Genomic DNA, 9551 nt, shown 5'->3' with positions numbered 1-9551 from the left:
TGTGTGTGTGTGTGTTCCAGATGACTGCTTCATGTTTTAAGAGATCCCTACCTAACTCTACTTTAAAACACTACCAAGCCCTCATATCATTAGCTCCTTGAAAATAACAATGGTTAAGGAAAACAAAACAAAACAAAAAAAGTCTTGGTTTTTGTATTTGTTGGCTCAGATTAAAATCGGAGAGCAAAAATAAGGTTTGGGATGGTTGTGGACGACCACCTTCTGGAGGAAAGGTTAGTGGAGAGTAGACCAAGAGGGTCTTTAATCCTGAGGGGTCAATATAGGGATCTCAGGTAGAGTCTCTTAAACAAGGGGCCAGTGGGTGAGTATCAGGGCCCTGGTGTAGGCTGAAGGGCCAAGGTTGGCTGGACCAGCTCAGCTGAAAGTGCAGTCACTCAAAGGTTGCTTGACATGAATAACAGGAGCCTTGGCAGGTAGTCAAATGGGATTAGTGGTGGTGGTGGTGGTGGTGGTTTGTGTGTGTGTGTGTGTGTGTGTGTGTGTGTGATTGTGAAGAGCTAGAATTGGAGCAGAGAGGCAGAGGGAGTCTGGACCAGTACAAGGCCAAAATCCACAGGGGCCTTTTGCATGCTTCCAGCAAACATTTACAGTGAGGAGGCCAAGTTCATCTAAAGAACACTGACCAGCTGGACACATCGTGCTAGAGTTTAGCCAAGGATATTAGTGGAAAGTCCCTCCCTGCATTTTGAGCAAGGATGGCTGGAACAAGAAGGCCTGCCATATCATTGTTGCTCTGGCCCTGACCTGACTTTCCGGAAATAACAGCTACAGCCAGGTCCTGCTCAAGCCCTGCTGGCTTTGGGACGAGTCTGGGCCTGAACATGAGCAAGAGAAAGTCAAGGGGAAATAGTTACATCAACTTATTTTGAATACATCACTTGGGTGAGTTGCAGAGGCTAGCCTTTATCCCAAGTGGTGCTCAAATAACATCATCAAGCCATTCTATCAGTATTTTGTAGAAACAGCAGCAAAAAAATGTGAGAAAAATTGCAAACTGTCCACTCTGACTAGTCAGGGCCAGTTACTATGTTGACAGCCGTTCTTATTCAAGATAAACTATATTGGATTTAGAGATGAGGCCAATTTTTAAAAAATATATCCAATTTTCAGCAACTATTCTGAGTGCCTATTCTATGTTAGGCATCATGAGGATTAATTATAGAAACATGAGCTGAATCTTCAGTCCACACTTTGATGATGGAGGAAACAATGGAGGACCTATAAGGTAAGAGTTGTGAGTCTGTGTACTGATCATACAGGAAAGTTCTTGGCAAATTTGCAAATGCACTGGCAAGCGCTCCTGAGTCCTCCGAGAAAGGCTGGCATCATCTGCCTGAGACAGAAGTTCCAGAAGACTGAGCTCAGTGTCAGCAGCCTGGGGGTGGGGGTGGGGGGTGACACCTCCTGCAGAGGATAGAAAGGAAGGGACAGAGAATTAAAGGTCAAGGGAGAGAGCAGGAAGTAGGGAGCACAGGGTGGTCTTCACTCCAGACCAGCATGTTATGTACAGGAACAGGTTGTTCTGCCCAGTGAAAACCCAAAAGTAGCCTCCTGCTGCCTTTGGAATGGAGGCTCTGACTAAGGCCTATTAGGCCCTGGGAGTTCTGGATTCCATGGCTCTCTGGCCTCCTGTTGGCTGGTTCTCGTCCTCCCCAGTACTTCATGTGACTGGCTCCTGTAGGACCCTCAGATTTGTCAGCCCTGGCCACATGACCTTCCATCCTGGCTTGCTGGGCCTGAGGGGTTTGCTTGGATACTGACTCACAGTTTTAAAACCAGGACCATAGGTGCCTGGGTGGCTCAGTCAGTTAAGTGGCCGACTCTTTTTCGGCTCAGGTCATGATTTCACGGGTCATGGGTTCAAGCCCCTCATAGGGCTCTGTGCTGACAGTGTGGAGCCTGCTTGGGATTCTCTCTCTCCCTTTCTCTCTCTCTGCCCCTCCCCTGCTCACACACACATGCACACACACTCTCTCTCAAAATAAATAAACAAACTTAAAAAAATGAAAACCAGGACCGTCCTTGGCAAACTGGGACAAGTTGGTCACCTTGTTCCCTGAGACTCAGACTCCTCTGTGCAGCTCCTGCCACCACTGTTCCCATCTGACACCTGAGCCCACTCACACTCTTAGCTCAGCAGCCATTTTCCAGGCCACCCCTCTCAACCAGCACACCTCCCACCCCTGCCCCCCACTGGACCTGCCTCTGGCCCCTTCCCTGCTCCTTTGTAGCTCTTATTACATGAAACTAGCCTTTATCCAGAGTGGTGCTCAAGTAACATCAAGCCAGTCTGATGGAGTATCTCCATCTTTAGTCTATGATCATTGGCTGGAGGAATATTTGCTTCTGGGTGACCTGAAAGCCCCTCACACTTTGCATGTGAAACGCTTAGCTTCCTGGTGGTTAAAACACTGTAAGCTTTCTGTGGGGTGGGTAGTGCCTGCCTAGTTCCTGGTTAGTCTCAGACCTCTGCACTGTGCCTGGCACATGGCTAACACCTAATAACTATTGAATGAGAATCCCAGAACACCACTGAAAATGTTTACATATCCCTCAATTAATAATAACACGAGTAAAAAAGTGTATGTTTAGCAAATATTTACTGTATGCCAGGCTCAAGTCAGAGTCCCTGACTCTTTCTCAGCCTTGAGATGATTAAGCATGTGCCTGCTTTAAAATTGAGTAAGCTATTAATAGGTTTTTATGTATTTTGGGGTGTATAAGTATTTTGTCACAATAAAAATATTGAAATTGGAGGTCCTGGGTATATGTCTGTATATGCCTGTGTTCATATGCAAGTCTGTATGTGTGTGTACATGTGTGAGTGTATCTATCTATATTATCTACCTATCTATCTACCTATCTTCTTTGTCTTGTAGCTGCTCCTTTGCCCACATTAGCCTGCTTTGAGTTACAGCTAAGGGCATCTCAGAGTTGCTAATCCAGATCAAGAAGCAAGAATCCAGGGATTCCTATTAATAAGAGATAACACAGAAGTAATTGGAAGTATGCTGCTGAGTTCTATGACCCCTGCTAATCTTTCACATGTGAAAAGTGTGGCATTCAGGACTATTGGTTTTGAAGTATCTCTTCTGTGATTTTCTCCATGTTCTGTGCAGCTGAACGGCTTGCAGCTCACTTTCATTCTCTTGTTAAGGACTGGAAGCATAAATTGATTCATATCTTTCCCAGTGGCTCCTGGACTTTAGACAGAAGTCAAATCTTTCCAGAATCCTTGCTTTCTGTAACAAGGCATTCTTTGCATCTGACAGTTATGTGGCTGTATTTATAATGCATAGGACGTTTTCCCTCCCAAATGGTCCCATCCTAGCCAATTACATCAGAATCTCTGGGAATCAGTCCCAGCAAGGGACTCCCCAGAGTTGGTCCCCAAATGTTTATCCTAGTCTCAGTCTCTCATCTGAACTTTATTCTCTTTGGAACATGTCCATCTTTTTGGTCTATGATTATTGGCTGGGTGAGTATTTCCATCTGGGTGACCTGAGAGCCCCTCACAGTTTACATATCAAAAAAATGTAATGATGTCCCTTCTAGATCTAGTCCTCCTGTCATTTTCTTTTTCACTCAGGCTTGGAGCCTGTGACTATCCCTGACTTTGTATCCAATAATTCTGAGGTCTGTTTGTTCTCCCTCCTCTAGAGCCCTATCTCTCCCCTCCATTCTGGGTGCTCAGGGCTTCTTATCTCTCACCTGATATTAGTGCCTGCCAGTGTCCCTCATCTCTGCTTCACCCTGGACAGGACTGCCAGGACCTCCTTCCATAGCCAGGTGCTGGTTTTATCTTTTCTCTGCCCAGAAACCTTTAATAATTCCCCACTGTTCCTAATGGCATTTGTTATCTGCTTGAACCTACCTCTGTTTAATCTCTTCCCTTCCTCCCTCCCTTCCTCTCTCTGTTTCTCTCTCTCTCTCTCTCTCTCAAACACACACACACACACACACACACACACACACACACACACACCACAGTCTTGGTCAAAATAAACAGTTCATGGTTTCTCTAACGTATCTCAAAGTTTCTTAACTCTGACTTTGCTCATGTTGATCTCTCCCTTCCACCGCATCTGCCTCTTGAAATCCTATCCACCCTCAAACCCAACTAAAGTGCCACGTATCCAGGATGAGTTCTGCTTCCTACTATTCCCACATCCTACTGGATCCAGCATTCCCATGTCACACACCCATTTTGTCTTGTGTTAATAGTCTTGGTGTCCTAACTAGATGACAGGCAACATGAGAATAGAGGCTGTGTTCTGTTCACCGGTAGTGTTTTATATATAGTAGACACTCCACTCTATTTATAAACTTTTGTGAAACGGAGTTAAGTAGGTTTGTCTTAAGGAGGGCCCCTTTTAGCACATGTAGCTCCTGAAATAATTTTATAAAATTCTACATCCCATTTCATTTTAAAGTTAACAGCCACATTTTTTCACAAATTATTGCAAAGGCTGTATGTTCTCTTGTTTGCATGCGTCATAGATGTTTATTTAAACCTTGCATTTGCATATTCAACTCATTAATTTATGGAAAATACCTGCCACATAATCCAAGGGGCAAAGCCAGTCATTGTGGTCAAGCCAGACAAATAGCCATCACACGTTTAATCAGAAAAAGTCCGACTTTATTTTAAAATTCAAATAAATGTGAGTGCTAAGTTTGTTTTTGTTTTTGTTTTTGTTTTTTTGAGTGCTAAGTTTTAGATAGGAACCCTACCAGGGCTTCTGGATGAACAAAGCCATTGCCCACTTGAATATTTCTTACCGAGGCTCTCAACTTTGATCTCTTGATTCTTCTTCAGGAGGGCTGCTTTCTCCAATTGTGTCTTTGTTTCTACACCCCTAGGTAATGTACCAGAGTGAAAGGTAGGTCAGATGACAGGCTCATCCTGCTTCTCTAATTCAAAGGGTCCTTGCACTGGGCAGGTGGCAATGGGGAACTGGCCATCCTCAGGTTTGAAATGCATAAAAATAGAAGTTGAATATCTGAAAATTTATTTCATTTAAGCTGTCCCTGCCTACGTACCCCCTAAAAAGTCTCTTTGTATCCCAGGAATGTGTGCTTCTCCATGTGAAGGCAGTTGACACACTTAAGTTTTTATGAAATCCCTGATAACTGAGCTGTTTAGGTGAAATATGCCACCAAATGCCCAGCAAGGGGTTGGCTTAATTCTGCGATGTTGCTCCGTTGTTTATACTCAAATGCTTTCCACCCAGCTTTTACCACCAATAATCATAACCATAATCTTTACACATTTAATTGGTGCCCCAAATGAACTAGACACAATGCAGAACTCATCATTAGACTTAGGACCCTTACTATTCTTAGCCTCAGAAAGCACTCTTGTGATTTTACAGGCATCCTGTCTGGCACTGTGGTTGTCTGAAAAAGAATCTTTGTTAAGTCCAAATTCTTCAGCAATTAGGTCATTTGATTTTGCCATGAGTTTGACCTGAAAAAGAGTAATATCACTAGGGTAGGGCAGATTCACCTTTGGATAGCCCCCAGCTTACATGGTTTGGGGCAAACTCATCAAGAAAGAATAGAAAATTTCAAGTGGCTTCAGGGCTCTTGCAAGCTCTAGTTTCTTCACAGCAAATCCACCTCCAGTGCAAGAACAGCTATCAGGTTTCTGGCGGAGGGCCTCACGCTTTGAATACACATTTGAAGCTATTCCAGGCACGTACGGACTTACGAGCCACACGCTTTTCCATCCCTGGGGTCTGTATGATCCACTGCTTGGAAGGTGAATCAGACCCTGATAAAAGCAAGCGAGGGGTTGTCTGCTGAAAGTCTGGCCGTTCTTCCAAGAAAGAGGCTGCAAATTGGTGGGCTGTGGGCCAGACTGGGTCTGCAGATGGCTTGTTGTGGTAGTGTTTTGTCTTCTGGTTCAGTGTTTCTTAAAAATGTGCATTAAACTTGTCAAAGTATAAAAACCACAAAATTGTAAATAAATAGCTGGTATTTTTTTCTTTCCTTAAGAAACCAAAAGGCTATTCTACGGTGGACTTAGACCTGACAAAAGTGACAGCTTTAGAGGAGGGACACGTTTGTCCATTGGCCCAGTCCCCACCTGGCTCTCTTCATTTTTTCATATTTCCTGCCTGACCTTGGAGCCATTTGATTCATGGTAAGGCCTTGTCCAGGCCTGGTGCCTTGCCTCTCAATGTCGTCCTGCTCTGTCCCTGTCCTAATCCCTTTGGTCTCTGATTTCTAATCTTTCCAATGTCCTAATTACTTCTAATGACTTTTGTATTTTTTTTTCTTTTAAAATAGTAATTAGCTGTGCATCATTAATACATGCAACCTGTTTTGTTAACTACATTGTTTTAGATGTCTTTTGCTTTTTCAGCTTGTGCTTGCCTTCTTAGATTCCTTCATTTTATGAATGACACATATTTATTACAAATGCCTTAACTTTTGTGCTTGATTTCACACTTGGTGTCAGCTTCTTCCCTTTTCTAAAAGTGACACATGTTTAATTTTTAAAAAATTAACAGTGAAGTAAAAGCAGTCAGTTTGGGAGTTTTAGGCCTCCTAGTGACATCACTGGGAGGTCCCAACAGGATTGGGATTGCTAACTGCTTCTCTGGATTGTGATCTCTGTGGTGGCCGCCTTGCAGTCCTCCCATAACTCCGTAGACGTCTCTCCCTAGCGTATGCTCTGCAATAAACTGCAGAGGGCATCTGGACTTCTACACTACTGTTCACTAAATGTTGACTTCTACATAAACTTCTCTGGATTTTACATGAAAAAATTTCAGAATTAAAAGGAAAACATGTGATGGGATATATTGTTGATTGATACCTGGCATCCTTTTTGAAAAAAAAAAGGGCTCAGTATCAATCAGTGTAGCAAGCAACAGAAACATACTGCCAGTTCACAGATGGTGTAGTTAGCTGACAGACAAGTACCAACTAGAGAGTCTTTGAGAAAACTCTCCATTTACGTGGGCAAATAAAGTCAACAGTTTTTTTCTTTTTTTTTTTTTTCTTTTTTTTTTTTCTGTATAATTCCACTACATTTAGGTTCAGGTTTGAAAAAGGAGTCCTGTTTGGGGGCATTAAAATTACACTCTAAAAAAATCTATGAAAACTGCAGTTTAAAAAAAATTAACCCCCAGTAATTACTGACTTCAAATTAACACACAGCCTACATAGTTGGAAAAAGAAAAGATTTTTGGATATATATTTTATTTGACAGTGTTTTAGAATATCATACAGTAAACAAGATTTCTGTAAAAGTTAATTTATCCATAGTGGTGCGTTTCATAAAAATAGTTGCTCACTTACAGTCTTTCTGTGACTATTAATACATGGAATTATATTTATAGAGATACAGCTGTACAGGGTAAATTCACAGCTAACACTACACAGATATATTATTTGGAATGGGATTTAGATGATGTGCTGTCTTCACAGGTTATGGATTACAGCCGCATAAAGCAATTACTGCACGAGTAGTAGCTGTGAACTGTGCAAATTAGAATTTATGCAAGCGTAATCTCAACTTTTTTTTATCCTTTTGTAACACATGAAAAATAAAGGTCAGAGGATACAGTACTGGGACGTGCAGCTACACTACAGAAGCATTGTCCAAAACCAGATTCAATAAATTAATGGCAAACTATACTGGATTTCTAGTCCAGGGGAGAAAGACTAATTGAGATTAAACCCAAAGTATTGTAAACTGCTACATGTGTTTGTGCTTTTGTTTATGTTGAATGGATTCCATTTTTGGAAATTGCTTTTACAAGCTGCAAGATTCTTCACTTGAGGCTTTCAACCATATTCTCTTCTTGTCAAACAACGAAACTACTCCTATGCCTGATGGAAATTAAATGGCTAGTGCTCAGGTTACTGCAATTTACAGAGAGGGAAAGAGTCAGCTGAAGGAGGCTATTATGTATGACCCCCTGTGATGGACCTGATCTCCCGTTTTACTTATTTGACTACAAGTGCAGGGAGGTGAGGCTTATTTGCACTTGAACTCCTGTAAGGGGCAGAATATGGGAAAGATGCAGTCTCATTCATTCAGGACAAATTAAAGAGAAACTGCCCTCAGAAACATTTTGCCTTTTTAATATGTGTAGCTACAAATCAGTACCAATGGATAATTAACTGAGGGTAACATTTTACAAAGAAATATTAAAACGGCAGGGAAGAAAGAATTTTACTAGGGAATCAACCATAGATTGATGAAGATAAACGGAAACACCTAGAGGTTGCTAAAGAAATTAAAAAATGACAAAGAATACAAAGACAAGAAAGCAAACCAAATGAAAATAAAAGGAGAAAGACTAAAGAACAATAAGCAGAAAAGAATGCTAAAAGGTTCACATTCTTTGATGAAAATAAATTGGTCATAATGATTTTTTAATATCAGGGATTCATTATAATCTGAGAAATACAGGAGAAACACTTTGTCTCTGCTCTATCAAAGTGAAAATGAAGCAATGGAAAGAGGATTAAAAAGACAATAAAATAAGTGAAAAATAACACTGCTGTCAAAGAAGCTACTATCTCTGCTAGCCTGAGACAACAGGAAAGCCTTTTCATAAAGGAACTGCAGCGTTGCCAATCTTGATTAAACAAATTGTGGTCCTCCAATTATAAAATGCGTATTTTAGATGAAAACCAATTAAGATCTATGAGCTAAACTGCAAAATTCTGACTTATGGCAATCTGTTCCCTAAGATACAATTTTCAAACCTTTTTTTTCTACCACTGAAAATGTACAGAAATATGATTTGATCACAGAAATGGCAGTAAAAATGGCATCACACCAATGAATTCACTAGATTTCTAACTCGTCCTGCAGTACGCAGGGAACGTTGCAGCTAATACCGGTGATGGATGCCACGAGTGAGCCATGGAAACAGGTCATGGGCGAACAGTTCTGAATGTTTCAAAGAAACCTTTTAACCCCTGTCTAGATATGTCGAGAACAATTTATTTACAACTCTTTAGATCAATTAAAAGATATAATCTTGTCTCAGTTTCAGCTTGCTCCGTGCAGTTTGATTTTTAAGGCGATATTCCAGTTTGTGATTGCTCTTAACTTGTCCAGTTTCTTGATATAAAGTTTGGATGGCATCCAAATCCTTCATGCAGTGGGGGTAATTTTTTTTTCTTTTTTTCTTTTTACTAAAGCTACACTGCACTGTCTCTCTGTGATGTTCTTCACGTTATTTTGGTTCTTCCATAGCTGCCAAAGCCCCCAAAATAGAACCAGGGGCTTTAGGATCAGTTTAGGTCTGCGCGTGGACGCTGTACGGCCCATGCTCGTTGGACACGTGGGACTTCACGTCGATGCTCCCAGGCCTTGGTGCCTCGTGAATCTATGCGTGTGACAGTGAAAATAAATTAAAACGCCGTGAGACGGAACCTAAGAAGAACGGCCTGCAGGCGTCGAGGCGGGGCGGCGGGCTGCTGCCGCGCGGCTCATCTGCCCGCAGCCGAGGCGCCGGGCTTCAGGACGCCCGGCAGCTTGTCGGAGCCGGGCACTTTCC

The 9551-nt window shown here is 42.0% G+C and overlaps 1 long non-coding RNA gene across 1 annotated transcript in view; it reads left to right on the top strand.

The window, feature by feature from the left end:
• Window positions 1-869: 869 nt before the first annotated feature.
• Window positions 870-9551, top strand: part of LOC121028812 (uncharacterized) — a 15167-nt gene continuing 6485 nt past the window's right edge. Inside the window, exons 1-2 of the long non-coding RNA XR_005789443.1 lie at window positions 870-1246; window positions 6022-6169. This is a non-coding gene — a long non-coding RNA (uncharacterized LOC121028812). The remainder of the gene's footprint in view (window positions 1247-6021; window positions 6170-9551) is intronic.

Source organism: Herpailurus yagouaroundi, unplaced genomic scaffold (assembly GCF_014898765.1).
Source record: "Herpailurus yagouaroundi ecotype Mexico unplaced genomic scaffold, PumYag 100, whole genome shotgun sequence".
NCBI lineage: Eukaryota > Metazoa > Chordata > Mammalia > Carnivora > Felidae > Herpailurus > Herpailurus yagouaroundi.
The sequence above is the reverse complement of the archived record's forward strand: the minus strand, read 5'-3'. Positions and strand labels throughout refer to the sequence as shown.